General features: G+C 46.8%; 1 protein-coding gene across 2 annotated transcripts in view; it reads left to right on the top strand.

Annotated features, from left to right (window-relative positions):
• Positions 1–11,384: 11,384 nt before the first annotated feature.
• Positions 11,385–27,684, top strand: part of SUB1 (SUB1 regulator of transcription) — a 55,571-nt gene continuing 39,271 nt past the window's right edge. The window contains exon 1 of one of the 2 annotated variants that reach the window (XM_033933347.1): positions 11,385–11,403. The gene's annotated coding sequence lies outside the window, so the exon portion shown is untranslated. The other variant, XM_033933341.1, reaches the window with a different exon arrangement.

The following is a 27,684-nucleotide window of genomic DNA, read 5'->3' as shown; positions in this document are numbered from 1 at the left end:
TGGTTCACAAGGAACCAATACAAAAGAGTTGTTCAACATAATCACAAATCTATTTGACACCACCCGCCACACCATACCTGTGCACAACACGAAGTTACCCTCTGCGAAAGATCTAGTGCTATATTTTGATTCCAAAATTAAAAACCTAAGAAATAACTGTGTAAGAAATAACGATGTAACAAGCATCCCTAGCGATTACCAAATAGCTAACTCACATGACAATGAAATACCAACAGACATGATCTGGAGTTCCTTTCAAGATTTAGAATGGAATAACTACACCAAACTATACAACAAATACTCTAAATCTCACTGCGTTCTAGATACGTGTCCCCCGGAGATTATGAAAACGGCACCATTAGAATTTAAACTATCATTGCTAAACTATTTAGCCCACAACCTAAAAAATGGGAATTTCCCCACCAACAACGGTCACATAATAACCCCTATCCCAAAAAATAAAAAAGAATCTCCAGCGCTAATAACCAACTACAGACCTATAGCATCTATCCCATTCATTGTAAAAATCATGGAGGGATTAGTTCACACCCAACTGATGGAATATCTTAATCAGTTCTCTCTCCTGCATGAAACTCAATCCGGTTTTAGACCCTTATTCAGTACGGAGACAGTGATTGCTGCCATCTTAGACTATCTGTGCCTATTATTTAGCAAGGGCCTCAATGCCCTGATCATGCAATTCGACATGAGCTCTGCATTCGATCTGGTAGACCATGGGAAAATGTTGCAATGCCTAGACTCCATTGGTATCAGGGATGAGGTACTGAACTGGTTCTGGTTCCGTGGCTTCCTTACATCCCGTACCTACCAGGTACGCTTCAACTATGATCACTCCGACACCTGGAGCAACTCATCCGGTGTGCCACAAGGGTCACCACTTTCCCCACTGCTTTTCAATGTCTACGTGTCCTCATTGGATGTGAGACTAACCCAACTGGGGATAAAATTATTCAGCTATGCAGATGATTTTACGATCATCATCCCATTCGTTAACTCTATCACGGAAACCATTCCCAAGGCATCCGATGCCAAAAACGAGATGGAACAATGGATGACAGATTTCAAGCTCAAACTTAACCCAGAAAAAACAGAATTCTTCGTTGCCTCTCCTCACCTGCTTGACAATAAAACCCCACTATGCATCAATAAACTTAATTACCCTATCCATCCCACCATGAAGATACTAGGTGTAACTCTAGATCAATGCCTAACTGAAAGACCAGGTGGACTCCCTATTCAGAAAGGGTTTTCTTACTCTCTGGAAACTCAGATCCATTAAATCATATTTCGATACGTCAACATTCAGAATCCTAGTGCAATCCCTCGTACTAAGTCAACTTGACTACTGCAACATCGCCTACTTAGCAATCTCCCAAAAGAATATGAGACATCTTCAAATAATGCAAAATGCTGCGGTCAGACTCATCTTCGGGCTGAAGAAATTCGATCACGTGACACCTTATTACCGGCAGTTGCATTGGCTGCGTAAGGTTTAAATTCGCAAGCCTTTGCTTCAAAGTACTATATGGACTAGCCCCCAAATACATAACAGACCTTTTCTCCTTTTCCACCAACAAACACAAGAGAAACACACATTCAAAATTCATAGAGGAGACGAGCTGGTCAACCAAGGACACAGATGGAGCAGGCCTCATTGTGGACCAGGTGAGGGACCTTGAGAGATTCATCGAGGAGGCCTATAGGAAGGCGGAAGGACAGGACCAGCAGCTGCACAGACAGATGTCGGCAGACGAGACCCAGGATCCACAAGGCGACACCGGGGAAGGACCTAGCGGAGGAACCACACAAGAGGAGGAGACCGTGACTCACCGAGACCCCGAGGGTGAGACACCTCACTACACCGAGGACACGGACCTGAGGCAGAGGAGGTTGCTGAGGAAAGGGAAGTCTGCTATTGTGGTGGGAGACTCGATCTTGAGAGAGGTAGATAGTCACGTAGCTGGAGGAAGGGAGGATCGGCTAGTGACTTGTCTCCCAGGGGCCAAGACACGAGACGTCACTGATAGGATCGAGAGGATCCTGGACGGAGCAGAGACAGAGGAGACTGCGGTGATAATCCACGTCGGAACAAATGATGTGAGCCGGAGGAACTTCAGCATGGCCACGCTGACTGACCAGTTCAGGGTCCTGGGACGAAAACTGAAGCGGAGTACCCGGAGGATAGCATTCTCAGAGATCCTGCCTGTGCCGAGAGCAGATGCAAAAAGGCAGGCAGACCTCCAGGCTGTGAATGCATGGTTGAGGAGATGGTGCCAGGAGGAGGGCTTCCACTTTGTAAGGAACTGGACGTCCTTCTGGGGAAAGAGTAAGCTCTACCGGCGGGACGGCCTGCACCTGAGCACAGAGGGAACTAGACTACTGGCTGCCAATGTGAGGAAGGAGATCGAGAGGGCTTTAAACTGAGGAGAGGGGGAAAGCCGACAGCTGATCTGATGTTGACGCTTCGGACAACAATATCCAGAACAGATGCTGAACGGGCTGACTGCACGGAGGAAGTAGAGAGACCAGTGGATCTCAGGATCAGACAGCGAGGGAAACAACAGGTAAAGGGAGCTTGCTGTGTGGAGACTAAGGTGCATGGAGACACAGGGGGACTGGGTGGCAAGAGGGCGAAAGCTGAGGGCATTATAGGGGCTACACAAGGCGAGGGGGATCGAACAGAGGCCGGGGCCCAGGAGGGGGCAAGAAAACCCAGAGGAAAAGCGGGGAAGTGGGGTGGCGGAAATGTGGAGAAGCTGAAAGCTACGAAGGTAAAGGCAAAGGGCAAAACAGAAGTACAGGGAGCAGGAGAGGCGGCCCAGGTGAATGCAGAGGTGATTGCAGAGGTGAATGCAGAGGTGGAGGAAAAACGACGGGACCTGCGGTGCTTATACGCAAATGCAAGAAGCCTCATGGCCAAGATGGATGAACTAGAGGTCGTGGCCAAGGGGGAAGACCTGGATATAATTGGAATTACAGAAACATGGTGGACAGAGGAGAATCAATGGGATGTGGCGCTGCCGGGGTACAAGCTCTACAGGAGAGACAGGACCCACAAGAAGGGGGGAGGCATAGCACTATATATAAAGGACTCTATCTACTCGGTCGGGATGGATATGGCAACGAAGGCAGAGGGGCTGGAATCGCTATGGGTCAAATTGCCAGGAAACAAGGGTGCAGGCATAAAACTGGGGCTGTACTATCGCCCACCTGGCACGCCGGAAGGACTCGGACACGACCTGGAAGCTGAACTGAGACAGGAGTGCAGGGCTGGAAGTGTAACAGTGATGGGGGACTTCAACTACCCAGGGATAGACTGGAGTACGGGTCACTCCAACTGCACTAGGGAAACAGGATTTGTAGAAGCTGCGAGGGACTGCTTCATGGAGCAACTGGTCAAGGAACCGACGCGGGGGAGTGCTACCCTTGACCTCATCCTGAACGGATTAGGGGGGCCTGCAAGAGGGGTAGAAGTGGGAGGACCACTAGGCAACAGCGACCACAATGCGATCAGATTCACATTAGAAAGGGGGACACCCATAGTAAGGAGAACCGCAACAACTGTGCTCAACTTCAAGAAAGGGAACTATGTTGCTATGAGGGAAATGGTGGGGAGGAAGCTCAGAAACATCTTTAGGATGGAGACTGTGGAAAGCGCCTGGACCCTATTCAGGGACACCCTGCAGGAAGCACAAAAAACATACGTCCCCAGTTTCAGGAAAGGCTGCAAGAACAAGCGGTCAAAGGACCCGATTTGGATCTCAGCAGAAGTAAAGAAGGCAATAAATGACAAAAAAGTATTCTTCCGGAGATGGAAAAAGGATCCAACGGAGGAAAATCACCAGGCGCACAGGAAATGCCAAAAAGAATGTCACCGAGAGGTTAGAAAAGCAAAAGGGAAATACGAAGAGGGGCTGGCCAGGGAAGCAAAAAACTTCAAGGCATTCTTCAGTTACGTAAAGGGGAAACGACCAGCGAGAGAGGAGGTGGGGCCGTTGGACGATGGGGATAGGAAGGGAGTGATTAAGGAGGATAAAGAGGTAGCTGAGAGATTGAACACGTTCTTCTCGTCGGTTTTCACGAGAGAAGACACATCTAATATACCGGACTCAGAGGAGCTCATGAGTGGGGAACAGGCTGAAAAATTGGAGCACATAGAGGTAAGTAAGGAGGATGTCCTCAAACAGATAGACAGGTTAAAATGCGGCAAATCACCGGGTCCGGACGGGATCCACCCAAGGGTTCTGAAGGAACTAAGACAAGAAATAGCAGGCACAATCCAGCATGTTTGTAACCTATCCTTGAAAGCTGGAGAGGTACCAGAGGACTGGAAATTGGCGAATGTCACACCTATCTTCAAGAAGGGATCGAGAGGTGACCCCGGGAACTACAGGCCGGTGAGCCTGACTTCAATTATAGGGAAGATGGTGGAAGCTATGATAAAGGACGGCATTTGCGAGCACATTGAGAGAAATGGCCTACTGAGAACAAGCCAGCACGGTTTCTGTAAGGGAAGGTCGTGCCTAACGAACCTTCTGTACTTCTTTGAGGGAATAAGCAGTCGGGTGGACATTGGGGAACCCATCGACATCATTTACCTCGATTTTCAAAAGGCTTTTGACAAGGTACCACATGAAAGGCTGCTTAGGAAACTGTGGAACCACGGGGTGGGAGGGGATGTGCACAGATGGATCGAGCACTGGTTGTCGGGTAGACTGCAGAGGGTCGGAGTAAAGGGCCAATATTCTGACTGGCGGGGAGTCACGAGCGGTGTGCCGCAGGGATCGGTGCTGGGGCCGTTACTCTTCAACATATTTATCAATGACCTGGAAAAGGAGGCAAAGTGCGAGGTTATAAAATTTGCAGACGATACCAAACTGTGCGGTAGAGTTAGCTCCAGGGAGGAGTGTGAGGACCTGCAAAGGGACCTAGACAAGCTGGAAGACTGGGCAAACAAATGGCAAATGCGCTTTAATGTGGAAAAATGCAAGGTTATGCATATAGGGAAAAAGAACCCGTTGTTCAACTACAAATTGGGGGGGGCATTGTTGGGAGAAAGCAATCTTGAGAGAGACTTGGGTGTGCTGGTGGATGCATCACTGAAGCCATCTGCACAGTGCGCGGCGGCCTCAAAAAAAGCCAACAGAATGCTGGGCATCATAAAGAGGGGCATAACTACCAGGACGCGGGAAGTCATCATGCCACTGTACCGAGCGATGGTGCGTCCGCATCTGGAATACTGCGTTCAATATTGGTCGCCGTACCTCAAGAAGGACATGGAGGTACTTGAGAGAGTCCAAAGGAGAGCAACGAAACTGGTAAGAGGGCTGGAACACTACCCATATGCTGAGAGGTTGGATAGGCTGGGGCTCTTCTCTCTGGAAAAAAGGAGGCTCAGGGGTGATATGATAGAGACCTTCAAGATCATGAGGGGCATAGAGAGGGTGGATAGGGACAGATTCTTCAGGCTGAAGGGGACAACATGTACGAGGGGGCATTCGGAGAAACTGAAGGGAGATAGGTTCAAAACGAATGCAAGGAAGTTTTTTTTCACCCAGAGGGTCGTGGACACTTGGAATGCGCTACCGGAGGAAGTGATCAGGCAGAGTACGGTACAGGGATTCAAACAGAGACTGGATGGATTCCTGAGGGATAAAGGGATCGTGGGATACTGAGAAAGCTAACCAGAAAATAAATGTAGAAACCCAACCAGGTCGTGCAGGTGCAAGACCGGAGGGCTAGGACTTTGATAGGAAGATAGGACTCAATTAGGAAACCAAGGAGGCATGGGGGCACCTTCTGGTGATTTAGACAGGTCGTGACCTGTTTGGGCCGCCGCGGGAGCGGACTGCTGGGCAGGATGGACCTATGGTCTGACCCAGCGGAGGCACTGCTTATGTTCTTATGTTCTTATTTCCCCTCCAGTTAGAGGTTGCAAACTAAAAAAACACCACGAACACCTTCTCTCTCACCAAGCAGCCCTATGGGGTAAAGACCTAGATCAACTGCTTTCGCCCACTACTTACGGGAAATTCAGGAAGCGCCTAAAAACATACCTGTTCCTGAAATACCTAAACAACTGACCCGCTCTCCTCTCTCTCTCCTCAATAACGGTCCTCCCGACCTCCTACCCTTTTCCTCTCTCCCCTCAAAGGCCCGCATTGAATTTCACGGTACTGTGATACCTTCAAACTGTTATCTATACCATATCGTAATTTTTCGCTGTATTCTTTGAAATGTGCGGCCTATTCCAAACAGGTCCTCTCAGACATCACTTCCCAAGCTGTATAGCTTATACTTGCTCAGCAAATTGTACTTCTATAATTTTGCCTTCTTAAAGTCTATGTACTCTGTATTTCCTCTGACTATCTGCATACTGTAATTCGCTGAATGTCCAGCTCTCTTGATTGTAAACCGCCTAGAAGTCGCAAGATTGTGGCGGTATAGAAGAATAAAGTTATTATTATTATAAGGATCTGATTGTGGATATCCAAAAGTTTGGAAGGAAAGAGGAGGTTCTGCTGTTGGAAGATTTCAATCTGCCGGATGCGGACTGGAATGTTCTGTCTGCGGAATCGGAAAGAAGTAGTGAAATTGTGGATGCCTTTCAAGAGGCTCTGCTTAGACAAATGGTTACGGAACCCAAGAGGGAAAAAGCGATATTGGATCTGGTCCTCACAAATGGAGAGAGTATCTCTAATATTCGAGTGGGTGCTAACCTGGGAAGTAGCGATCATCAAACGGTTTGGTTTGATATAACGGCTAAAGTGGAGCACGGCCGCACGATACTCAAAGTCCTAGATTTCAAATGTACAGACTTTAATGCAATGGGAGAGTACCTGAAGAAAGAGCTGTTCGGATGGGAGGACATAAGAGATGTGGAAAGACAGCTGAAAGAAGCGATAAAAATGGCTACGGACCTTTATGTTAAGAAAATCAATAAAAACAAGAGAAAAAGGAAGCCGACATGGTTCTCCAAACTAGTGGTGGAGAAAATAAAGGCGAAAGAGTTGGCGTTCGTGAAATATAAAAAAAACCAAGAAGAGTGCAGAAAGGACTACAGGGTGAAACTGAAAGAAGCCAAGAGAGAGATATGTCTGGCGAAAGCACAGGCGTTAGAACAAATGGCTTAAAATAATAATAATAATAACAGCTTATATACCGCAATACCGTGAAGTTCTATGCGGTTTACAAAGATTAAGCAAAGGTACAAATTGATTGACTTTAAGAGGGGAGGAAGAAAGAGGGTTAATAGGACAGGAAATCCATTTTTGAGGAGAGAGTGATCAATAGAACAAGTTAATCGCTATAGAGGGGCGAGAGAAGAGAGGATCAGTTGTCTAGATACTTTAGGAACAGGTGTGTTTTCAGACGTTTCCTAAATTCCTCATAAGTAGTGGGCGAAAGCAATTGTTCTTGGTCTTTACCCCATGATGCTGCTTGGTGCGAGAGAAGATGTTCATGGTGTTTTTTCAGTTTACAACCTCTCACTGGGGGGGGAAACGAAGTTGGAATGTGAGCTTCTCTTGTGTCTGTTGGCAGAGAAGACGAAAAGGTCAGTTATATATTTAGGGGAAAGTCCGTGTAGTGCTTTGAAGCAGGCAAATTTAAACTTCACGCGCGCCTCCATTGGCAGCCAATGCAGCTGCCGCTAGTAGGGTGTCACGTGGTCAAACTTCCTCAGCCCAAAGATCAGTTTGACCGCTGCATTTTGCATCAATTGTAAATGCTGCATGTTCTTTTGGGAAATTGCTAAATAGGCGATGTTACAGTAGTCAAGTAGACTCAGTACGAGGGATTGGACTAGGGTTCTGAATGCCACTGTATCGAAATAAGCTTTAATGGATCTGAGTTTCCAGAGAGTGAAAAATCCCTTTCTGATCAAGGAGTCCACCTGGTCTCTCATGGTTAGGCACTTATCCAAAGTTACACCTAGTATCTTTATGGTAGGTTGGATAGGGTAATTAAGATTATTGATACATAGTGGTGATTTGGTGTCAAGCGGATGTGGCGAAGCAACGAAGAAAGTTGTCTTTTCTGAATTAAGTTTGAGCCTAAAGGTTGTCATCCAGTGCTCCATCACGTTTATGGCTTCTGAAGCTTTAGGAATAGTTTCAGAGATAGAATTAACGAATGGGATGATGATCATAAAATCATCTGCATAACTAAATAGTTTTATCCCTAACTGGGTTAGCTGCGTGCCTAGTGAGGACATGTAGACGTTGAAATGTAAAAAATGGAGACAAAAATTTTTTCAGATATATTAGTGAAATGAGGAAGATGAAAAATGGAATTGCTAAACTAAAAGATGCTGAGAACTGATATGTGGAGATTGATGAGGAAAAAGCAAATGTGCTAAACAAATACTTCTGTTCTGTGTTCACAGAAGAAAATCCTGAAGAAGGACCGAGATTGTCCGGCAAAGTTACACGAGAAAATGGAGTAGATTCTGCACCGTTCACAGAGGAGAGTTTTTGTGAGCAACTTGAAAAACTGAAGGTGGACAAAGCAATGGGACCAGACGGGATCCATCCCAGGATACCATGGGTGCTCAGAGAGATTCTGGCGAGTCCTATTAAAGACTTGTTCAACAAATCTCTGGAGACGGGAGTGGTTTCTGGGGATTGGAGGAGAGCAGATGTGGTCCCTATTCACAGAAGTGGTCACAGGGATGAAGCAGGAAACTACAGGCTGGTAAGCCTCACTTCAGTTGTTGGAAAAATGGAAGTGTTGCTGAAAGAAAGGATAGTGTACTTCCTTGAATCTAATGGGTTAAAGATTCCGAGGCAACATGGCTTTACAAAAGGTAAATCGTGCCAAACGAACCTGATTGAAATTTTTGATTGGGTGACCAGAGAGCTGGATCGAGGACATATGCTAGATATAATTTACTTAGATTTCAGCAAAGCCTTTGATACAGTTCCTCATAGGAGGCTGTTGAACAAACTTGAAGGGCTGAAGTTAGGACCCAAAGTGGTGAACTGGGTTAGAAACTGGCTGTCGGACAGACACCAGAGGGTGGTGGTTAATGGAAGTCACTTGGAGGAAGGAAAGGTGAGTAGGGTAACTTTACAGGACATTAAGCAAATAGGGTATGAGAGTTTTAGGTTAGGATCACTAACAGGTCATGTACCTGGGGGGCCGCCAAGGGAGCGGACTGCCGGGCATGATGGACCCCTGGTCCGACCCGGCAGGGGCAATACTTATGTTCTTATGTTAGTGGAGTCCTTCAGGGTTCGGTGCTGGGATCGATCCTGTTCAATATGTTTGTGAGTGACATTGCTGAGGGTTAGAAGGAAAAGTGTGCCTTTTTGCAGATGATACCAAGATTTGTAACAGAGTAGACACCGAAGAGGGAGTGGAAAATATGAAAAAGGATCTGCAAAAGTTAGAGGAATGGTCTAATGCCTGGCAACTAAAATTCAATGCAAAGAAATGCAGAGTAATGCATTTGGGGATTAATAATCGGAAGGAACCGTATATGCTGGGAGGTGAGAAGCTGATATGCACGGACGGGGAGAGGGACCTTGGGGTGATAGTGTCCGAAGATCTAAAGGCAAAAAAACAGTGTGACAAAGCAGTGGCTGCTGCCAGAAGTTATGCTGGGCTGTATAAATAGAGGCATAGCCAGTAGAAGGAAGAAGGTGTTGATGCCCCTGTACAGGTCATTGGTAAGGCTCCACTTGGAGTATTGTGTTCAGTTTTGGAGACCATATCTGGCAAAGGACGTAAGAAGACTTGAAGCAGTCCAGAGGAGGGCGACGAAAATGATAGGAGGCTTGTGCCAGAAGACGTATGAGGAGAGACTGGAAGCCCTGAATATTTATACCCTAGAGGAAAGGAGGGACAGGGGAGATACGATTCAGACGTTCAAATACTTACTTGAAGGGTATTAACGTAGAACAAAATCTTTTCCAGAGAAAGGAAAATGGTAAAACCAGAGGACATAATTTGAGGTTGAGGGGTGGTAGATTCAAAGGCAATGTTAGGAAATTCTACTTTACGGAGAGGGTAGTGGATACCTGGAATGCGCTCCCGAGAGAGGTGGTGGAGAGTAAAACTGTGACTTGAGTTCAAAGAAGTGTAGGATGAACACAGAGGATCTAGAATCAGAAAATAATATTAATTATTGAACTAAGGCCAGTTCTGGGCAGACTTGCACGGTCTGTGTCTGTGTATGGCCGTTTGGTGGGGGATGGGCTGGGGAGGGCTTCAGTGGCTAGGAGGGTGTAGATGGGCTGTAGTAGGTTTTAACAGAGATTTTGGCAGTTGGAACCCAAGCACAGTACCGGGTAGAGCTTTGGATTCTTGCCCAGAAATAGCTAAGAAAAAAAATTAAAATTGAATCAGATTGGGCAGACTGGATGGACTATTCGGGTCTTTATCTGCTGTCATCTACTATGTTACTATTAGATAAATTGTGAGCCCACCAGGATAGATAGGGGGAAATGTTTGAGTACCTGAATAAACTCCTGTAAACCATTCTGAGCTCTCCTGGGAGAATGGTATAGAAAAATGAATAATTAAATAAAGAACCCCCCAGCTCTAGCATACACCCCCAATCCCCCCTTCATACCTTGTAGAAAGTCTGTAAGAGAGATGCCCACTCCCTCTTGCCATCAGGTCCACCTCTTCAACATGGCGGGCCTTCCCCCTTCCCAGTACATCCTGGGATGCACCAGGGTGGGTCCTAAGACTCCAATTGGTTCGGATATCTTAAGTCCCTCTTATGGAAGTCTTGGGTCCCTCCACTGGGGAAGGCCCAGGGAGGAGCCTGCAGCAAGAGGGAGTGGGCATCCCTCCTGTCTGTTTTCTACAAAGTATGGAAGGTTGGGGGGGGGGGGGGAGTGTGATTGAGTTGGGAGAGTTCTGACCAGCAGGGCTTTCTGTTGGAGACTTGGTGGGGTCTAGGTTTTGTTCATTCAGGGTGTGGGGTGGTCTGAGTGGCCAAGGCAGGAAGGAGTGAGCATCACTCCTTGGTGAGCCCTCCTGCCTATGGAGTGAGGGAGTGGGCAGACAGACAGGGAAAAAATGCTTGAGTACCTGAATAAATTAATGTAAACCGTTTTGAGCTCCCTTGGGAGAACGGTATAGAAAATCGAATGAATAAATAAATAAAATAAAATCTCTCCTTGGTGAGCCCTTCTGCCTATGGATTCAGAAAAAAAGGACAGATTGAGACATCCGAGTTTTACTTCCTCAACACGGGAAGTTAACAGGGCGGAGTTAACTCATTATTATCTATTTATCCAACTGCAGTGAGAAACAAGCAGGCATTTAACACCCGCTCCCCCTATCTTTCCCTCATTGTCAACTTGCCCACTCCCAACGCGTCCTAAACTTGTCCTGGAAGGCGACGACGGCCAACAACAACTCATACAGGTTGCCTTCCTTTTCCTGTATTCCGTCCCCTTCCGACGAAATTCGCCCTTCCCTCTGACGTAACGTCCTGTTTCCGGCGGGGCGGGAGGCAACAGAAGAAAGCTGTGGGTTGTCGGAAGCAAAGTGTTTGAATTATTGTTACTACTGGTGGCTTCAAAGACAAGTTTGAAGGTAGGACCGAGAAAGGAGAGCTGTTGGACCGAGGAGGGGGGAGTGAGAGATTCTGTACCGGAGAGTTTGGAAGAGAGGAGAGATGCTAGACCGCTGGGGGGGACCGAGCCTAGTTTGTCGAAATCGTGTGCAGAGGGGCGTGAGCGAGCGAGTGAGTGAAGGTATCATAATGGTATTTTGGGGATGAGTTCCCGTGGGCTGTGAGAGCTTACCTCGCTGGTGGAGCGGGCGCTGTAATGCCTTCGGCCGCAGCGTCACCAGAATAGAACTGCTCAGTCTGCTTGACTAGGGCCTGCAGCCCTTACACTAGCTTTCTCCTGATTTGAGTTATCATTAGATCGCTCCCCTGTGGGACAAAATGGCGTCGTCGTGCACGTGTGTGCTGCCTAAATCACCTTTCTGGATTTATAAGTATTTTATACTCTTCTAGTCGTCACTCTTATATAGCCTTTTGAGCTATCGCCTGGTTGCGATCCTTAGACATTTCTTTAAATGTCTGCTTAGCGATTCTGCAGACTGGAATATTTTTCCTTGAAGCGCTGGATCGAGAGTGGATAAATATATATATTTTTTTAAGAATTCATTTATTTTGTTAAAAAACACCATAGCAATATGCTTTATAAAATTGTTTTCTAAATTATTCTTACCACTACAAAGATGCTGGGTAGTTTTTAAAAGCATATGACTTACCGAACAGGATCTATTTGCAACTCAGAACAACGCGTTCTCTCATTTATAGATGAGATGATTAGGAATTAAGAGAGTCCATGTTGACGCACTTAATTGAGAAATATAAGGGAGGAGAGCTTTATGCAAGCATGGAGGTGTAAATAGTTTTTCAAATTGACATGTAGTGGAACGCTTGTGTCTCTTTTTTCACATGTTTTTTGGGTTTTTTTTTTTTACAAAATGCTGAAGCATCTGAGTTTTAGCCTTTAAATAAGAATTATGTTGCTTTTAAATATATAGTTTTGGGGATATTTTTAAAAAACATTTATTAGTGTAGGACCTAAATGTAGTTTTTAGGATAACTGACAGTACCGTTTTTAAAAGAAGACGTGAGTAAAACGGTGTGGTAACAGTTTTTAAAGAGACTTGAATAAAAATAGTGTGGTAGCTTGAGTTGGTCCATATTTAGAAGTAATATATAGAAATAAAACAAACAAATGAAATAAGGTGATAACTTATTGGATTAACAATGCATTTTTATGGTTAGCTTTGGAAAGTAACCAAGCTAATCATAAAAATACTTTTTATTGAACTAACTTAAAGCATCACCTTATTTCCTTTATGTTTTTGTTTTATTTCTATATATTACTAAATGGACTAACTCAGCTACCACACAATTTTACTCAAGTCTTCTTCAAAAACTTCACTGTTGGTTTGAGGGATATTCAAAAACTATATTTATTAGTGTAGGACTAGATGTAGTTTTTAGCATAATTATCACCTTATTTCCTTTGTTTGTTTTATTTCTATATATTACCTAAAGAAATCTTGGAATCTAGGCCTGCAATTGCAAGTATCTGTACCGAGCAGATTCCTGCATGACCAGCTCATTATTTAAAATGGTGTGTGACTAGATGTTCTATTTACAAATGGTTTGGTGATAATACCCCTTGTGTGCACATTATTTTTTTTTCTCAAGTCAGTAATGAACTAATTAATTATCTCCCAATGCTTTTAGAAATTGTAGCTAAGGCTTTGATATCCCTTAATAGTGCTGACATCTCTAACCAAGAAGACTTAGCCATATTTTAAGCTAAGTATTCACCTTTATAAGAATTTATCAAATAACATAAATAAGATTAAGCTCTATCAAAAAGTAATAGACCCGATGACGAACCGACACATAAAGCTTAGGACGATGAGAAGTTTGAGTCCTGAGTGGTGCCACTGAGGGTCGAGAAAACTTGAACAAGGTGTTTTCATAGCCTTAAGAAAGTGTATATTCTGGCTAAAAGATTGATTTGAGTATACTGGCACCTTGATAAACTTCTAAAAATAGTGCATTGATTTGATTTAGAAATTGTAGGACATCTTAAAAACAACTCCCCCCCCCCTTACATGCAGTAGTGCTGTATTGCTTAGGTTCTTCTAGTCTTAGCAATATGGTATCATTTTTTAAAGAATGTGCCTTTCTATTTATAGAGCAACAAAAAAAATGTACAGGTCTACTGTATACAGTATATTTAAATATAAACAGATTTTTGGGCTAAGAAATGGGACTCCCAGTTTATATTTGAGCCACCACCTGACCACTGACTTAGCTATCCTCCTCCTCCCTGCTGAACACCAGCACCACTATCCTATTTTCCTTACTGCTGAACTCCGGCACTGTTTGTGGTGTGTATTAGATGCTGCTGCTGAGACACTGTTGTAATCACTTGAGTGAACCTCAGCCATGTGGGGCACAAGACTGTTAGTATCTGGTTATTGTGAGTCTGCAAGCATGCTGCCTGTGTCCATTTCAGCCCTGTGCCTATGACCACAATACCTTCTCCCCCTGCAAGCCACACCTGGATCCTCTGATTTCCATACACACCCCAGTGCCGCTAACCTGCATACACCCACAGCATTTACATCTGCTCTGTTGATCCGATGTGGGGCAGCAATACAGCACTACTGCATGTAAGGGGGGATTGTGCGCATGCTCAAGGCCCCACACCGGATCAGCATACAGAGTCTGCTTCAACAGTTCAGCACTGAACAGTATGTGATGCCAGTTGGTGAGGGAGGGGATGAGAAAGGGGTCTATAAGCATGTTTTAAATCATGCAGCATTGCTAGCAGAGAGGTTTTGGTCTTCTGGCATTCCTCCTCTGCTCTAGGTCCTGCACTTTCTGAGGTGTGAATGTGCATGCTTCAAATGTCAAAGGGTTCCTGCATCCATTTCTAAAGGAATTGGTAAAGAATTTGGGTGTGTGTTATTGATAAACACCTCACCGTTAACCCCTCGTATCTCCAACATTGTAAAACAATCTTACTATATGTATACTCTTGCCAGCTTTGCATGAACGACCCATTACTTAGTTTACTGCCTCACCAATAAAGCTTGAAGAGATTTACAATTAAATGACATAAAGCCTGAAGTGATTTATAATTAATGAAATGACATACATGTAAACACACAATCACTGCATTTTCCATAAATTGAAGTCTTTATAGCTGCTTATTCATTGTTTAGTACTCTCTTGTGTAGATTACTGTAGCTCTATACACTGATCTTTCTAGCTTGCAAATGCATCAACAATTAATCCAAAATACAGCAGTAAAGCGCTTCCTTTCCCTCCTCCCTCCCTGTCCAGCAGTACCCCTTCTCCCTTCCCTCTCCAGCATACCTCTCCTTTCCCTAGGCTAGCGGCAGCTCACTGTGTGGTTTTAACTTAGCCACACAGCTGCCACTAGGATTACGGTAGTTTAGCCACGATTTCATCAGACAGTCTTGGGGCTTTTGCTAGGCCGGCCCACCTCGCATCATCGAAGTGGGCCAGCCTAGCAAAGGCCCTGTGGCTTTCTGAAGAAACCGAGTCTAAACTAAAGCTAGTGGCAGCTCTGTGACTAAGTTATGGAGAACATTTTTTATTGAACAAATAAAGGAAAGAAGTACAAAATCATCAGAGGTACAAGAATTGTTCAAAAAAGTTATACATGTATAACATCTCCAATTCCCTTACCCCTCCCCCATATCCAACCCATACCCCCCAACACCCAAATGCAATTTATGCAGAGATAAAGGGCATCTGCCACTCGAGACCAAGTCGATGGATAAAAATACAGGAACACACAACAAAGCATGAAACCAAAGAAAGAACAGCGAGCATGATAATAAACCATCAAAGAACCAAAAGCTCAGCCCCACCCAATGAGAGTGGCCCAAACTAATTGTGTAATAAACACTGCAAACAGGGCCCTGTGCTCTGATGAGCCCTGAGATATAAAAGTCAAGGCCTCCCACCCCCCACCCCAAAAAATAAAGGACACAACAATCGAAAGAAACAACGCACACACAAAAAAACAAAGAATTGGGGATGTTTAGAGAAAACTTAGGAGATCCACAGCTGGGGAAAGGCAGCCCCAGAGCTACTGACCCCCTCCCCCCACCTCTCAAATCACCTCAGATTGTAAGGCATTCAAAATCAAGCTGCGGGTTCTAGGGAACAAAGAATAAATATAAGGGCCCCAGACTCGCAAAAAGAATTTAGACTGCCAAAAAGAAGCACGCACCTGACCCCTCTCAAGCAACATCAAAGCATTAGACTGCCGAAAAGAAGCACGCACCTGACCCCTCTCAAGCAACATCAAAGCATGAAACTGATTGTGCCACGCCCAAAAGGAGGGGAGGCCATTCGACACCCACTCCGGCTTTGTGACTAATTTAAAATTACACTGAGCTGCCACTGCTGGTCCGGGGGTGGGGAGAGAAGCTACCGGGACTCCTGTTTCCTCTTTGTTTCTGATTTTGAGTGTGCCATGGCATACAGGGGCAGAAAGAGAGGCGCTGGTTAACTTGCAACGTCCTGCCTTCTGCTGCTGATACTTCTGCTTTCCTCTTCGTATTGACAGCAGAGGGCAGGATGTTGCAAGTTAACTGAATCCGGCGCCTCTCTTCCTGCCCAGTGTACTGCGGCACACTTAAAATCTCAGAAGGCACAGTAGTGTGCCGTGGCACACAGTTTGCGATACACTGGAATAGGGGATCAGTGCTTTATATTAGCCGCTTTTGCAGCGGATCTGCAGCGGTTCCTGGAGGCTTTATTGAAAAATTTAGTGGAGTACAGCGATTTTACGGGTTTCTGTTTGAATCTTAAGTCAGAAGCTTTGCTCTCCACGGTGAAATTAAGGAATCAGTGGGGTGACCCTTTTCCACTTCAATGGACATCAGATTTTAGATATCTGGGAGTGTACCTTTCTGTTTCACCATCTCATTTATATTCTGCTAATGTTCCTAAACTCCTACAGACACAAAATCTCAACTGGAGGCCTGGCAGGATCTGCCTTTGACACTTTGGGTTGCATAGCTTTGGTCCATATAGTGATTTTTCTGCAATGGTTATGTCTTGCAAATGCTTCCCCTAAAATTATTGAAGTAGGATTTCTGTAGTTTGGATCACTTGTTGACTCGCTTTTGTTGGAATCGCTGTACTATATTTATTTAGTGGGGGGCTGGGCACAGGTAGGCTTAGGGCTTCCCAATTTTGGACTTTATAATGAAGCTTGCTTGATGAGACACCTAAAGGTTTGGCTGTTAGGGGAACACCAATACACTCCCCTGACTTATGAGTTGTTTTTTTATGCCCCGTATTCCCTGTATAGCTTATTGCACATGTTGAGTGGTGACTCCCTCCAGACCTACGTACAAGTGTTCTATTGAAATCTATGCATGCAGTGGGGGAGTTTTGTTGAGCAGATTGGGTGGTGACCCTAGTTTCCCTAAGGGGGAATCCATCTTTCCCACCAGGTTGAGATAATCCTACCTTTTTGGAATGGGAACAGAGGGGTTTCTATTTGGTAGAATATTTCCTGACTGAGGGGGGCCATTTAAGGCCCTTGGCAATGTTCGGAGATCAACTGGGTTATTGTTGGGGGGGGGGGACACTTTTGCCTGTTGTCAGGTCAAACATTACATTCTATCCCTCCCACAGAATTGGATTGGTCGACCTTTGGGGAAAAGTCTCTGGGACTTTGCAGGAATGGAGGCCTTTAACATCTTGGGTGTCGGCGTTGCATAGGGCTCTTTCCTTAGCAACAGCAGCAGATGAATCCAGAGACCAATGGGATAGCACACATCTACCAGCAGGTGGAGATAGAGAAACTGATTGACAGGTGGTCCTATTGGCTGGCACTCCGCCTGTATCTCCAGTATGCTCTATCTCCCAGCAGGTGATGGCCGCTATTCAACTAGCTCCTGGATTCTGGCTGTGGCTGGATAACTATTTTCTCCTGTTGAGGTTTGCTCTTCAGTGAGATAACAATTTTATTTCTTCTGTTGAGGTTTTCCTCTTCAGTGAGACAGGGGTGTCCGGCTGAACCTTGCCAGCTTTAGGGGTTACACCTGGGCCCAACCAGGTCCCTGCCTCTCCCTTTTTCCAGTGATAGAGTGTCTGCCTTGGTCTCTCATTTCTTCTTTCCCTTAAAAACAAAACAAAACAACCCAAAACAAAGAAGAGATACAGTGACTGAATTGCATTTCTACCCTGCTAATGCTGGGAGACCGGCATTTACCGGCATATACCAGCACTGAAAGTGAAGTTGTAAGTATTTGTTTGCTAACGTGGTTGGAGCTGTGCAATTGCGGGTTTTGTCCTTTCGTGCTGTTGAACGGTGGCTTTGTAGTTTCTTGATGCTCGCTGAATTTGGTATGGTGGTAGCAATGTTTTCTTTCATTTCATTTATTATGGATTGTTTGGGTTTGTACTTCGGGTAACTTTAAGGAGCTGATCCCTTCCCGCGCGTGGGAAGCGCACACTTATTTTCTACTCTGAAGAGCATGTCGCGGCTTTCCTGCTGTGGCTCTGTGCCGTTGTGTTTGCACGCACCGGTGGTGTCGACTTAATTGGCGGTTGGCTCCGGGGGTGTTTTTATGATACGGTTATCTGGGGCCGGCACATTTCTCCTTAAACACATGCACGCGCTGGTTCTCAGGCACTGCCAGGATCACTACTGTGTTGCTGGAGTTCTCATCAGGCCTGACTTGCGTCCATGTTTGCTGTAGCTGGGTTTAAATTATTCAGCCGGTAAGTTATTTTAACAGCTTGCTGGGGCTGGTGTCATATAGCGAGCATGGGGCTCGCGCTCGTGCTTCTGCACTGGTGGGAGCGCCACAGCATTCTGTGAGTTTCCTTGGCAGCTGACTTTTCTTACCGTCTGCCGCGGCCTCTGTGATTTTGGGGTCAGATGCGTGGGCAGTTTCTAGCAGTTCCTGCATTGCTGAGACGTGTGAGCTTGGTTTGGGATGTTCTTCTGAATTGATTACTTGCCCCACTAGCGTTATATCAGTTGGGAGCCTCTGCAGGTGCTTAGGAGGGAGGAACTGCTCTTTGCTTGACCGCCCAATTTCTGCTTCCCTCCATGCTGGGTCAGTAGGGGGCAAATCGCTGTGCAACTTCTGTCGATCGCAGGAGGGTACCCGATGTTTCATTCGGGTATATCCTCGTCTCTCTCGAGGTCTCCAGTGGGTGAGACCATGTCGGTTTGGATGTTTTCTTATGTTTGGTGCCTTTGTACATCGCTGAGTATGTCTGCTAGCGCTTTAGTGGTTATTACTGAACTATGAAGCAGTTTCTATGGGGCATAATGGCTATTCACATTTTCCTGCGGGCAAAACTGTCTTTTTTTCTGTTTCTGGCGTAGCAGAGTTGTCCAACATTTGGCCTTCACTGGGCCCCGTTTAAAAAAAAAAAAAAGATGTGTTTCATTTTCATCCAAGCCCACAGGCTGCCATCTGCTAGGTGGTTGTTGGACTCGCCCCTGAAGTTCTCTTCGGGATGGCGGTCTTTTCTTATAGCTATTTAGGTGTATTTTATAGCATCTAGTGTGTTTTCTCTTTCAGGGCAGTTGGTTTTTGGAGAAGCTTGCATGCAGTTTTCAGATGACACAGGCTGCCGCAGCATATGTTTCAGATTTCCATCGTATTCATTATTTCATGGTATGTTCTCTACAGGGTTCCTTTCTTCTATTCCGTACTTACAACTCTCCTCCAGCTCGTTACCCTCTGCTTCACTTTAAGGGGTCATTGCTCCCTCTGACGACTTTTTCTGCTTTCTCGCGGTGAGGGACTTATGTTATGGACAGGTCACAGGACTTTGAATGTTATTCTGTTGATTGTATTTTGAATTCTTTTCTCCCATTTCATATTCTTTCTTGGTGTCACTGTGTCTCGCGCGCCCAGAGGTTCCGCTGGAGCGAGATCCCCTTCAAGGGTTCTGGAACTTGGGACAATAGTTTTGGTTCTTCCGGACCTAAGGGGAGTTATTTCATTTACTTTATAGTGTCCAAGATGGGGGACTTGGTTACACTGGTGATGGATTCCCTGTGTGTCACTTTATTTCTCAGCGTTGGACATTTCCAAAGGGACACTGTGCGATTCTTTGCATGTTCACATGTGACCTCCACATCAGCAGTATCTTAGCATGGTTGTTTTGGAACAGTGCTGTCAGTTATGCAGACGTAGTTTGGCCTTGCCCCGGTTCCACGAACATTTTGGAAGTGATGGTAGTGGTACTGGCATTTTGTCGTAAAGAGGTACTTTCTTTCTTGGACGCCTGGTTGATTCGGACATCTTCCAGCTGGGTCACTTTACCAGTCACAAGTGGGGGATTTCTTTTCTTCATTCTTTGGATGTGAATGCTCCGAATTCCGATGAGTTCTCTTGTTCTGTGCCGTATAGTGGAATTTCTGAGGATGTTGTTGGTCCTGTGCATGGGGAATGTGTTCTTCCCTGAGACGGGGGCGACGGATTACGGTCTCAGGTTCCCCTTCTTCTTCTTCTTCAGTTGCCAGGAGCATTAGTATGGGATTAAGTACAGGTTCTAGGATATATGGTGGTGACTCCTCTGGGAATTTCCGCTCGCTTTCACATGAGCGCGCTGTGGCAGTCACTTTCGTTCCAATGGTTCCTGGTTTCTCACAGCTTCGCTTGTAATTTCTAGTGGGCTCCTCAAGCCTCGCTTAATATGCTTTGGTTGCTCAGCGAGAGTGCTCTTTTCAGATGCATGCCTCGGTCTCCAAGCATCCCAGTCTGTCTGGTTGGGGGGGGCTCAGTGCCTTCCATCCTCGGCGCTAGGAGTCTGGTGTTAACAGGAGACTCAGTGCTCGTTCATTCTTCTAGACTGAAGCATGGTCTAGCTCCCTTTACAGAAGTTGCATACCTTTCTTGGGAATGACGTTAAAAGTCTTTTAGGGCAGTATTTACGGTGGTATTTCTCTACAGACAGGGAAGTACGTGATGTACTCAGTTGGCGAGTGAAGTCCTGATTCTACTTCAAGGGTTGATATCTCATCTTCCTGGTCAGGGAATGGGTTTAGATAGCCTTTCTCTCCAACTGTATTTGAGCAGGGCCCGCCTCTCGTCTGTTGGAGTGTACAGCACTGCATACGCTTTTCAGCGCTTTCTAAATGATATATGGTAGTGGTAGTGAGATCTTCTACATCCTGGAATTTGGGAACTTTTTGTTCAGGCATTCCAGGTCTTTGTATGAGGTTGAGTTCTCCTAAATCTCGTCTTGGAATTTAGAGATTCTTGGTTTATTCAGCAGACGCAGGGAGTCGCAGTCTGAGGGGGGTAGCAGCTTTGCTTCTTTCTACCTCTGGTTTATCTTTTTTCAGTGTTCCCCTGGCAGAAATTTGGATGGATTTGCCATATCAAGCTTGCTATGTGGATCTAATGAGTCTTTAGACGGCCATTCTGATGAGATTCATGGTATCTCCGGATTTCCTCACCTAGAGTCTGATCGACATGGATATTCGTACTATTTTAGTATTGCGACCTCTCTTTTGAAATGTCCTGGGTGTCTTGTAAGGGGTATACAAAGCGGATTATTTCTTCTCTTCTCCAGGTGCTACCACTGTGGCTTGTGCTACTGTTTGGGAGCTTTACATTTCTGGGGTACTTCGCAACATTGGTACTCTTCCAAGCTTCTATGTTTTATGTTCTTTCTTTTTTGGCTGAGGTGTACTGCCAAGGGCTTAGTGTTCGCTTCCCTTCAGTTTCAAGTGGAAATCTTGGCTTGTTACATGAGTTTGGTATCTTGCTCTTCGCTTACTTCTTGGCTTCATGAGGTGCAATTCCTTACAGGAGCAAAGTATATTCATTAGCCTCTTAAGCAGCCCTGTCCAGTGTGTAGTCTTAAGGTACTTCTTCGCAGTTACAGAAGGTTCCGCTTCACTCTGCTCTTTTGAGATTCTATGGCTGGGCCTTTGTGCACGGGGTTTCTTGTGACCTTGGCTTCGGCTCAGCGGTTTTCTAAGTTGCCGGCCATGTACGGCGGGGATTCATATTTCTGAGTTCCAAATTCTGGGGTATCAGTTCAGACAGTGCCACCCTTTCTTTCTAGGGTGGGATCCTCATTTATTTTATGCCGCTCTCACTTTTCCTTTCTTCTTCCTGAGAAGGGGATATAGGGAGGCGAGCTTTTCTTCACTGCGTTTCTTAAAGGGGCATAGCATTTTCTGCCATCTGTTGGTTTCTCATGTCTTTTAGTTGTTTAGATCACCTCTTTGTATTCTTCAAGGGTCGCAACTACGAACACTAAAATAAAACAAAAAAAACCCCAAAAACAGATGGGCAGTGGCCAATGCCTCCTTCGCTCATAAGGTCCAGGTGGACATTCTTTCCGCTTATTTGATGGCAGGGAAGTGATTGGCGGATGGTTTTTTGGTCATTCTGCCAGAGCGATGGCTACTTCTTGGACTCGGTCCAGGGGTTTTGTCAAGTAGCTACTTGGTCTTCCATGAATACTTTATCTCGGTCTTATCGATTGGATGTGAGGGCGCTTGCGGAGGCTGCGTTTCGTGCTTCGGTTGCTGCAGAGTCAGTGATTGCTTCCCACCCAAATTGAGGATTGCTTTGCTACATCCCATTGGTCTCTGGATTCATCTGCTGCTGTTGCTAAGGAAAAAAAAATTATGTTCTTACCTGTTAATTTTCTTTCCTTTAGACACAGCAGATGAATCCAGAGCCCCATCCTTTCTGGATATTGTCTGTCGGTTTTTTTCTTTGCAATTTTCGCAGTTTGTTATTATGGTTTGTTATTGATGGTTGTTTATCCCAGGACAAGCAGGCATGATATTCTCACGTGTGGGTGACGTCATCTACGGAGCCCCAGCGCGGACAGCTTTTCAAGCAAACTTGATTGAAGTTTCAAGTTTGCTATGCTGCACCACGCATGTGCATGCCTTCTTGCCCACTAGAGGGCGCATCCCCACCTCGTGGTCCTCAGTTCCGTTTTTTCCGCGGAGCCAGAAGCCCTGTGGAATTTGTGCTCTTCTAATTTGCCTTCTGACACCGCGGCTGAGTGGTTTTTTCTCGGTCGCTGTGCTTAATTTGTGTTTTTATTTTGTTCGTGTTTCTTTTTTCGTCAAAAAATAAATAAATAATAACCTTTTTCGTTCGGCTCCGGGGCCTCCCGGTAGCTGCGGCCGCGGGACCTCGTTCGTTCCCGGCCGGTTTTTGGGCCCATGTCCCGTCCCTTGACGGGCTTTAAAAAGTGCACCCGGTGCGATCGGCTGCTTTCCATCACTGATCCCCACCGGTGGTGCTTACTTTGTCTGGGTCCTGAGCACCCGACCGACTCCTGCACTCGGTGCTCTACTTTTCAGCCGAGAGCTCTCCGCCGCCGTCGCGCTCGGATGGCGGAGCTCTTCGCTGTCGACCCCGCGGCGGGGAAGGCCTCGAAGTCGGCCCCGGCCTTGACCTCGGCCTCAACTCCCTCGACCTCGCCCCGACAGCCTGCTTCGTCGAAGCTGGCGTCCTCGACCCCGAAGTCGACGGTGGGTAAGTCCTCACTTCCTTCTTCTCTTCCAGCCTCGAAGAAGCCATCCTCGGGCTCATCGACGGGGGCGGGTGGGTCGTCCTCGGCCCCGCCCCGAGCGTCGAAGTTGGGTGCCCCGCGGGAATACTCGAGACCGAGGTCGCCCTCGAGGGAGCACCCGCCAGCCCAGGATCTGCCGACTATGATGGGGGTTCCCGTCTTTCAAGACTTGCTCCGTGCGCTCATTGCCTCGGAACTGTCCGGTGCCCTCGCGCACCTCCAGCCGTCTTCGGCCTCGTCGGCCCCGGCTTCGGCGGCCTCGGTCTCGGTACCCTCGACTTCGGCCCCCGGGGTGGCTTCGACCTCGACCTCGGTTGACCAGCCTGAGCGGAGCGTGCGGCCTCGGGACAAGGTGCGGAGGGTTCGAAGGATCTCTTCCTCTTCTTCCTCGTCGAGGTCCTCCCGGGGCTCCTCTCCCTCGGGTCGGCCTCGGGCGAAGCATCGGCCGAGGAAGCCCAAACGTCAACAGGGCTCTCCTCGACGCCGCGGTCGCTCCTCGCCGACCGAGGCTGAGACCCTGTGGGTCTCCGAGCTCCGCCTCGATAATCCGAGGCTTTTCCGTTCCTCCGAGGTGGAGTTTTCGAGGGACTCTTTGCCGAGACGGAAGGGGCGTGCCTCGGTGCCTCATAGGGCACCCAGTCTCCTCCCCTATAACTGCGACTCCTTCCTTGAGACGCTCGCTCCGTTGGTGGACCAACTCTTCCAATCTTTCCGGGGGTTTGCTCTTTCTCGTTCCTCCGCATCGCAAGGTCCTGACCACGGACTCTTCGGAGTACGCGTGGGGAGCTCATCTGGACGGTCTGCGGACTCAAGGTCTATGGTCGGCAGAGGACTGGAGTTGTCACATCAATGTTTTAGAACTACGTGCCATTTTTCTGGCTGCTCGAGCGTTCTGCCACCTGTTGCACGATCAGGTAGTTCTTGTGCAGACAGACAACCAGGTGGCCATGTATTATGTGAACAAACAAGGGGGAACGGGCTCTTGGTCCCTGTGCCGGGAAGCCCTGCGCCTTTGGGAATGGGCGGTCTCCCAGAACATCTTCCTGCGGGCGGTTTACATTCAGGGAGAGAAGAATTGTCTGGCCGACAAACTCAGTCGTCTTCTCCAGCCACACGAGTGGTCGCTAAACTCCCGAGTTCTGCGCGAGGTCTTCGACCGCTGGGGGACTCCTCAGGTGGATCTGTTTGCCTCCCCGGAGACTCGCAAACTGCCCCTCTATTGTTCTCGGATGTACTCCCCGTACCGTCTCAAGGCCGACGCCTTTCTTCTCGACTGGGGAGGGAGGTTCCTTTATGCGTTTCCTCCTTTCCCTCTGATCTTGAGGACGTTGGTTCATCTCAAGGCGTCCAGAGCCACTATGATTCTCATTGCGCCTCGTTGGCCTCGTCAGCACTGGTTCTCCCTGCTCCTTCAACTCAGTGTCAGGGAGCCTCTGCTTCTGCCTGTCTTTCCCTCTCTGCTGTCTCAGAGTCGGGGTTTGCTGTTGCATCCCAATCTTCAGTCTTTACATCTGACGGCTTGGTTCCTTTCCCCATGACTTCACAGGTTTCACAGGGAGGTTCTGGAAGCCTCGCGCAAGGTCTCGACTAGGCTTTGTTATTCTGAGAAGTGGACCAGATTTTCTTCCTGGTGTTCCTCGAATCATCTGGATCCGAGTTCGGTTCCGGTGTCTTCGGTTCTGGAATATTTGTTGCATTTGTCCAAGTCTGGGCTGAAGACGACTTCCATTAGGGTGCATCTCAGTGCGATTGCTGCTTTCCATCGGCATCTCGAGGGTCGATCTCTCTCTCTTCATCCTCTGGTGATTCGTTTCATGAGGGGTCTAGTGAATGTTAATCCTCCTTTGAAACCTCCTCCTGTAGTTTGGGATCTTAATGTGGTTTTGGCTCAACTGATGAAGCCTCCCTTCGAGCCTATTGACAGATCTCATCTTAAGTTTCTCACTTGGAAGGTGATCTTTTTGCTTGCGCTCACGTCCGCTCGTCGGATTAGCGAGCTGCAGGCTTTGGTTGCGGACCCGCCCTTTACTGTGTTCCATCATGACAAGGTGGTTCTTCGCACCCATCCTAAATTTTTACCTCAGGTTGTGTCTGATTTCCACCTCAATCAGTCCATTGTTCTTCCGGTGTTTTTTCCGAAGCCCCACTCTCACCCGGGAGAGGCGGCACTTCATACGCTTGACTGTAAGAGGGCGTTGGCTTTTTATCTTCAACGCACCGAGTCTCATCGGAAGGTCCCTCAATTATTTTTGTCCTTTGATCCTAATCGATTGGGACATCCTATTTCCAAGCGCACCTTGTCCAACTGGTTGGCTGCTTGTATTTCTTTTTGCTACGCTCAGGCTGGTCTCGCGCTTCATGGTCGGGTCACGGGACATAAGGTCCGAGCGATGGCAGCTTCTGTGGCGTTCCTCCAGTGGAGGATATCTGCAAGGCTGCCACTTGGTCTTCGGTTCATACTTTCACCTCCCACTACTGCCTGGATACGTTATCCAGGAGTGACGGCCGGTTTGGCCAGTCAGTTTTGCGTAATCTGTTTTCCTAAATTGCCATCCTCCCACCTGCCCTTTTTTGGTTGGCTTGGAGGTCACCCACATGTGAGAATATCATGCCTGCTTGTCCTGGGATAAAGCACAGTTACTTACCGTAACAGGTGTTATCCAGGGACAGCAGGCATATATTCTCACACCCCGCCCTCCTCCCCAGGGATGGCTTCTTTGCTGGCTATGGAACTGAGGACCACGAGGTGGGGATGCGCCCTCTAGTGGGCAAGAAGGTATGCACATGCGTGGTGCAGCATAGCAAACTTGAAACTTCAATCAAGTTTGCTTGAAAAGCTGTCCGCGCTGGGGCTCCGTAGATGACGTCACCCACATGTGAGAATATATGCCTGCTGTCCCTGGATAACACCTGTTATGGTAAGTAACTGTGCTATTCGGTATTGCCTTTTGAGATTTGTTATGGGAAATAAGTTTTTTGCATGCTATGCCTATTAATGGTTACGGATGCTTGGGCAAGGAGCTATACTGGATATACTGGAGGAGTGCCAGCCAATAGGACCATCTGTCAATCAGTTTCTCTATCTCCGCCTGCTGGTAGATGTGTGCTATCACATTGGTCTCTGGATTCATCTGCTGCGTCTAAAGGATAGAAAATTAACAGGTAAAAACATAATTTTTCCTTCTCAATTTGAGAGCGCTAAAGATACTTGACTGATACAATGGGGTTGGGAATGGGAGCTATATAAAGACCTCAGTAACTGCCATTAGGGGGATCCCCAAGCTAGTTACTGGAACAATATTAAGGGAATGTTATACTCAGGTGCTCTGTTGAGCTGCTTATATGCAAGTGCAGCTGTATAAAATTGGGGGCATTGATTCTCCTCTTTGCCTCAAAATGTGGCAGGGAGAGTGTGGCAGGGGAGAGTGTGGTGCAGTGGTTAAAGCTACAGCCTCAGCACCCTGGGGTTGTGGGTTCAAACCCACGCTGCTCCTTGTGACCCTGGGCAAGTCACTTAATCCCCCATTGCCCCAGGTACATTAGATAGATTGTGAGCCTAGCAGGACAGACAGGGAAAAATGCTTGAGTACCTGGATGATCTCATGTAAACCGTTCTGAGCTCTCCTGGGAGAACGGTATAGAAAATTGAATAAATAAAATAAAATAAATAATACTTTTGCTCATTACTCCTGGGACTGCTGTCCTCTTGGATCTTTTCGGACCTCTGTTGTGCACTATCTGCAGTGTTTATTGTGGTGTACCATTGTGGGTACTGTAGACCAATTTGCTCGATATGCCTAGGATGTCTTTGGGAATACCTAAGGGGAGGTCCATTACTCTGTTGTAAGGTGTGTCTCCTGGCTCGCATTGTATCTTGCAATCTTGGACTTCTTCAGACCTTCTGTTCTGGAAGAGGTGGACAAAGGTCCACACCTCAGCTGCTTGGGAGGCCCGGGAAGTACCAATAGGCAAAAATTATTTTTGCTTTAGGGGGGAGGGGCTATCTGGCTTCCTTGCCATCTCGAGGGCATAGATTAATAATGAATACTATCTCATAGGCTGTTTTGCTGACAGTGGGCTGTTTGTGCTTACCAGATACTGCTACCTTACCTTATTTTTGGGGGGGAGAGAATTGATATCATCCAAGGGCCACAAGAGTCCGGGTCCTTGGAACAGTTATGCCTTTTAGGTTGCTTATGCACATTTCTTCTCATGTCCTGATTTCAAATTTATTTTTTTTTTGGTGTGGGAAGGAGATTGGGGGGAACTAGAGGAGGAAGATTTTGCTTGGCATGGGTTTGTTGACAAGAGTTTGGGGTGGATTCTGAGGTGATCAAGTGTAAACAGTTGTATTTGTTGAACATTTGGAAGTGGCCGTTAAGAGAGCAAATAGAATGCTAGGTATAATCAAGAAGGGTATTACAACCAGAACGAAAGAAGTTATCCTGCCGTTGTATTAGGCGATGGTGCGTCCGCATCTGGAGTACTGCATCCAATATTGGTCTCCATACCTTAAGAAGGATATGGCGTTGCTCAAGAGAGTTCATAGGAGAGAAACACGTCTGATAAGAGGGATGAAA

This window comes from Geotrypetes seraphini, chromosome 1, assembly GCF_902459505.1.
Source record: "Geotrypetes seraphini chromosome 1, aGeoSer1.1, whole genome shotgun sequence".
NCBI lineage: Eukaryota > Metazoa > Chordata > Amphibia > Gymnophiona > Dermophiidae > Geotrypetes > Geotrypetes seraphini.
Note: the sequence above shows the minus strand (reverse complement) of the source record. Positions and strands in the feature narration are given on the sequence as shown.